Genomic DNA, 6,242 nt, shown 5'->3' with positions numbered 1-6,242 from the left:
TTCATTATTTGTCTCATTTTGGAAGCGTCCAGCTGTGTCAAGCCAGAAATTCACACAAATCTTTCAAAGAAGACAAGCACATTTATAATAGCATACATTGTATATCAGAGCATAAATAATTAGCTTCGCATTGGGTGGCTTTATAGGTAAAATCAAAGAAATTTTAACGTTTTTTTTCTGCATATTTTTATTGTAGTTGCGGATGTTGTGTTGTTTCTTGCTTTTCTTCTTTTGATTATTTCCTGGAATAGTATCACAAATCAGACTCATCGTAGTATTGTGTTGCCTTCAAATATTCCTAACGATTACGATGAAATTGTATAGTAAAGAGGACGTAGTAACTACATTGGATAAACCTGGGATCAAATACAGTATACAGTGTAACAAAAGCGTTTATCAATTTTAAGTGTAGTAGAGTCTTTTAGTAATATACCTATGTATATCTAACAGTGGACATATCGCTTTTGACAAAAAGTACCCGTAAAAACACATGAAGAAATCTACTTATAACCTGCTTCGGGCATAACAGCGCCTCAGTAAATTGGGGGATAAAGTCGATAGCTAGTCCGAAGGTTGCCCCACCCAGCTGTGATCTGCATTATACTTATCTAGACCAGTCTGTTACGATCTACACTTCGTAATACAATGATAACTCCTGGGTTCAATTCTCTCCACAGATTGTCTCCGCAATAAGAACTTAATCAGCTTTACTCGCAATCTTTTTCTTTTCTTTCTTTTTTTTCAATTGCCGAATTTGTCATGATCACAGTGATCCGTAGATAAAGGATCTCCAGGCAGCTTGAACGATGAGCGGATCCAAGGCAATCCTAAGGTACAAGAAGAAACGACATGACAAATAACTACGGATTCGAGCATGAAAAGGTAGTCTTTCAACTTGTTTTAGTGGTCTTCAGACGTATCAGATGGCAGTCAAGTTCATCAAAGCTGATTTACATGATGAGTCTCCCGTCAATGTCCATAGAGCATTGATGGATTGTTTTACGCATTTCTACCTAGTGGGCCGTACCTAGCAGCAAAGTGCTGCAGGACTATCTCTCAAAAGTGACAGGGGACATCTATCCTGCCGACACGTCTGTCAATGAGAGGAAATTTCGCAGTTCATCTCCTAGTTTGCCTCCAAATTAGGCATTCGTCTCTGCCCTTCGGAATGCGGTGCAAACGAAAGGATATAAAGTTTCATGGACAGATGGACCACCATTGGGCTATGGTCCAGATATTTGTATCTCAGGGTGTGCAGCAACCATAGAAAAGCATTGCGATGGAATTATTGAATCAAACAAAAGAGGAATTACTTCAAACTGCTTCGTATTATCTACAATAGAAATGCAATTGCACAAGCCATTATTCTTATTTTTCATATGTAGATTATTACATTTATACTTTAATATACACCGGTGAGATATTTGGGTTCAACGCCTCGGAACAAAACACACCAATAATATCAAATGCATCAGATACAAGATCTGGAATGTAAAATGTATTATTGTATAGTAAATCTTGTAGTCTTGATATGATATACATACACACAACTATCAACTACGAATTTGGTATTACAAATCAAGCACACAATCATTACTCATTTTCATTGTACGTAATCTTATATTTAAGGACACAAATCATAATTCAAATGCATGCTTCGAAATAAGTTTACGAATGGTTTAATCGATGGTTAAAGATTGGATGTCGTGAGAATTTTACACGATGATTCAATAGCATTTGACTTTAGAAAAAATGCCTCAGTATTCAACTTGCACCTTTTTGTCTGGCCAATGTAACGTGTCTCGGTGCATCTAAGTTGGCAAGGAAGGACCACGAGATCCATCAACAAAGTACTAACAAAAGGTTAGAGAGTACCTTTGTGAATTATCGGGTTAGATCACGGGGATGTTATTAATGGGGGGAAATGCCGTTATAACAAAGCCTGTGGGACCAAGATGTTTTGTTGATGGTTCGATATCAAAGTAGCCATACGTAGTCCAACTATTGATCCTCGGTGTTGTCCACTAGCTACCTGGGGTGCAGACAAGCCCGAGGGAGAGTGGATGACCGGTCCAAGAAAAGGTGATTTACACACTTTGGGATTTGGCTTCTATCCAGTTTGTCATAGGTGTGAAATGATTTAATGCATGGAAACGGGTAGCTGTTTAAATCATTTGTAACGTTTCCTAAAGGGATCGTTGATAAAATGTGGCTATATATAAACAATAAAGATGATGCTTTACCCTCCCAATTTTCCTTATTTTGTCTTGACCATTTCGGCCTTTCTGTTTCGAATTGCGAATGGGCTGCAAGGTTGCAAGTTTATCTAAGCTTTGGAAGTATACGCCTTACTTCTGCGATGATGATATATATATGTATATATTTCATTTCAGCATGGCTTGGTCCTGACTGATGATCTGACGGCAAGCATTACATTTGTTTGTGTGTTTGTTTGTTTGTTTGTTTGTTTAAAATCAAAGTTTCCAAAGGGTTGTTTGGAGCAAATGCTCGATCGGCAGAATCTTCCCTTGCTCTTCACACTTTCTAAATACAAAATCTCTATTTTTCTTTTTCGCCTTTACTCAAACATGTAGACTGTCACAAATATACGTGTTATATTTTGTTGTTCATACCCATTTCATATAAAGTTGTTATATGAAATGGGTTTAGAACAATAATTTTGATTGGCCTTGCAAGAGTGGCAAGTAAAATTGCCGGACAACGAATTGCTTGACGAGGCAAAGTGATTCACAATTTACAGATTGCTGTATTCGGACATGCAAAAACAAATCGTTGTCGGCAGGATTCGAACCTGCGCGGGCAGAGCCCAATGGATTTCTAGTCCATCGCCTTAACCACTCGGCCACGACAACTCAGATACAGTCTACTATCCTGTAGACTAGCCGTTCTCTAACAACTTCCGATTAACTAATACTTTCAACACATTTTCTTTCGATTTTTCTCAATCACTTCGGTATATGCAATTTGCAATCATTCTGTCTACCTTGAACCGAGACGGGGGCAGATATAGACTTTCCGTCTTCAACTCCTTGAATCAAAGAATTCAAAGTAGGTTAAGAAAGTCGGTCACTTTACTGATGACGACAAAAGATATATAGCCGAACATAATTTCCGAGGGTTGACATCACAATTTATGTAACTCATCGACAAAGAGAGCTTTCATTCCTATGTACGTATATATAACTGATTGAGAACAACAAATATTTATCAATACAAGTCCATTGCATTATCATACCCTATCTACATTGCTCTCCTCTTCTCTAAGCACGTTTGAAAATATACCCACAAGCTGGTAGCTGGAGACAAGCTACCGCTGTAGTGGTATTTTTTATTGCTAATAGATATCCATAAACAGGTGTCCGGTTAACACCTTTATAACAGGACGAGGTGGCCGAGTGGTTAAGGCGATGGACTGCTAATCCATTGTGCTCTGCACGCGTGGGTTCGAATCCCATCCTCGTCGATAACATTTTTTAGCAATTGTACCAAAAAAACTGTCAACTTCGCAAGCTGCTATAATTTAAACAATTTGATGAGGCCTCTTAATCTAGGATTCTTTTCAGAATTTATTTGGCAGAAAGAGAAGACCAAAATCAATTTAAAAAACTCTTCTGCCAATTGACTGCACCTTACAATTTTACCAAACAGAACAACATAAAACATTGCCAAAAATACCGACCAATTATATAAGCACAATTAAACCTTGACATTTGTGCAAGGCACAATAAGCTTACTTGAAATTACAATGAGAACAGCGTCTGATACAACAATACAATAAACAATTTGTTTTCTGACTAGGTTGCTTGCCGGCTACGCAACCCCTAAATAAACCTTGCATGGTGTTTGAAGGCCAAAAAATAGGGGACGCACACCAGAGCCTATAGGAAAACAACTTCCTTCTCTGGGTTTTCATGATAAATCACAATTGCAAAAAAGACAGTAGGCTGTAGCAGAAGCGACCTTGAAGGAAACTGTCAGCTTGTCAATTCCTCTTATCCTTTGTCTACACTCGCACACCTGGATGCCACTCCCTCATTAGTCTTCACCTGTGTACAACACTTCACCTGCACTTCACTTCACCACGCTAATGAATACGTCAAACTCTAGAAATTTTAATTTCTCATGAGCGACAATCCATTGAAATGCAAATGATGACACCAAAATGGCGGTCATCACCTGTCGGCTTTATCGATATAGAAATTGTGTAAGACGCGCAATAGAGTTGTGTGCTGTCGTTTCATGACGAAAAAAAACAAGGTAAGGCAAATAACATTCCAGGAAATTACAGAAAGTAAGCGCCATTTCAAAACATACAAACTGCATGTAGTTACCGAATGTTGTTTTCGTACAAAAATAACTTATTCCACACACACACAGAAGGAATTTTCCGGAAGTTAAGTCGACGTCGCGACAGTAACTGATAGCAAGCAATGGGAGGACAACCATTACGACAAATCTAGGCTCTCCTGCCTTTAAATTTCCTCTGAGGGCACCAAAATGTCAAGGTTTCGGTATCAGAAAGCAATGCCTGTCAACATTAATGAATCCTTATGGTACCATCTGGACAGGTTGTCGTTTAGCCCAATCAAGTTGCTATTGTGTAGAAAACATCTGGGTGCCTTGGAAAGGTCAACCATGTTGAAGATGTCCCTCATCGCAACAACATGACCTGCAACCACAACTACGGATGAGGTCATCAGGCAGACTCCTGTGAATAATCAACCTACTTTAACGTTGTTTCCTGAATGATAGATTCGGGTTTGACGGATTGTTGTAAGTAATTGTGACAGTATCCTTCTAAGATACCAAATCAACTGTCCAAGACATGTATGAAGCTCAACTGTAAGTAGAATGGCTTCAAAAGTACAATACGTAAAACAGTAGAGGTATATGCACCAGACAGAAAGGGTGTTTTGACTCACTCTCTGTGTCAACAAGGCAGGAAAGCGTTGGCTGTCATGTTGGTGTGTTGTCTGTCGTGGTCCCTTTTTGCATTCAATGGTCATAGTTAACATAGTTTGTGGACACTCCGTTTCAAAGTTGAATCCTAGATTTAGAAAAGATTTTCGTTGTAAGTAAAGTGCAGGAGGTTGTGTAAATTCCAGGTCACCTTCCAACATTAAACGGTGACGGGGGGGCGACACATGTTATCTGGCACGTAAAACCCTACCATTTAGCCACATACCTAAACGTTACGACGTCCTGAAATCTGCAACAGATGGGCCATTTCCGTTATAAAATTCGTGTCAACTCCTGTGAGCTAAGTAATATCATTTGCCTACACAGATGAACTTTCATGCTAAGTATATTTTCTTTTGCTTCGTCCGCATGTTTTTTTAGTATTGTCCCGCTAGTCCAATCTTCGAACTGTAGATATTCATTTGTGAGTTTGAGAACGTCCTCGAAATAATCAAAACTCATTGAACTGCATAAAGGGACATCAAAATGGCGACCGTAACAGCGATGAACTCAATCACGTCTAAAAACGCTATAAATTTCTCTTGGCCTGAACAGCTTCCCAAAGGTCCTCCGTGGTATTTTACAAGAGTTGTTTGTATTACATCTACTCTACAACGCCTGCGATCGTATATTGAATTTTAGCACACTCAAGGCTCCTGCGTGAATTCGAGGATCAACAAGGGCCTTAAATTTCATTTTGAGAAGAATGAACCAGTCCTCCACTGAGATACAGAAGACCTTGAATCCTAGCCTTGAAAAAATCTTAACTTCTTCTGGCAATGCTGCAATAGGGAAAACCATGTTGCGAGCCATGGGCAAGGCGAAGTCAATGCAACAAATATGACGCCTTTGATTTTGAACAATTGATAGAATTATGAAAGTTTGAAAAAAGAAATCGTTGTCGGCAGGATTCGAACCTGCGCGGGCAGAGCCCAATGGATTTCTAGTCCATCGCCTTAACCACTCGGCCACGACAACTCAGATACATTTTGGTTTGTAGTGCTGAGTCCCGTTCTTCAAACGCTATAACTCAACTTTCAAATGGACATTTCTCTCTAATCTTAGTCATTCATCAACAGAGATTAAATAACAATTATCCTCATTATAGCCTCATGGTTGCCTTAACCAATAAGCACGTTCATGGTTCAGATTATGCATGAGCAGCGACAGGAATTTTGTAAAAAATATGCAGGCACTTGAAAACAGTTGCATTGACCAAAACACTTCTGCCCAAAACACATTTTCACCAAACAGAACAACAT

At 39.1% G+C, this 6,242-nt stretch overlaps 3 non-coding genes across 3 annotated transcripts; 1 reads left to right on the top strand and 2 right to left on the bottom strand.

Annotated features, from left to right (window-relative positions):
* Nucleotides 1-2,791: 2,791 nt before the first annotated feature.
* Trnas-aga lies at nucleotides 2,792-2,873 on the bottom strand. The gene has a single exon. It is a non-coding gene; the product is annotated as a tRNA-Ser (tRNA).
* A 529-nt stretch (nucleotides 2,874-3,402) lies between these two features.
* On the top strand, nucleotides 3,403-3,484 carry Trnas-gcu. Its single transcript has one exon. It is a non-coding gene; the product is annotated as a tRNA-Ser (tRNA).
* A 2,392-nt stretch (nucleotides 3,485-5,876) lies between these two features.
* Nucleotides 5,877-5,958, bottom strand: Trnas-aga. The gene has a single exon. It is a non-coding gene; the product is annotated as a tRNA-Ser (tRNA).
* Nucleotides 5,959-6,242: the final 284 nt, after the last annotated feature.

This window comes from Branchiostoma floridae, chromosome 15 (assembly GCF_000003815.2).
Source record: "Branchiostoma floridae strain S238N-H82 chromosome 15, Bfl_VNyyK, whole genome shotgun sequence".
Classification (NCBI taxonomy): Eukaryota; Metazoa; Chordata; class Leptocardii; order Amphioxiformes; family Branchiostomatidae; genus Branchiostoma; species Branchiostoma floridae.
The sequence above is the reverse complement of the archived record's forward strand: the minus strand, read 5'-3'. Positions and strand labels throughout refer to the sequence as shown.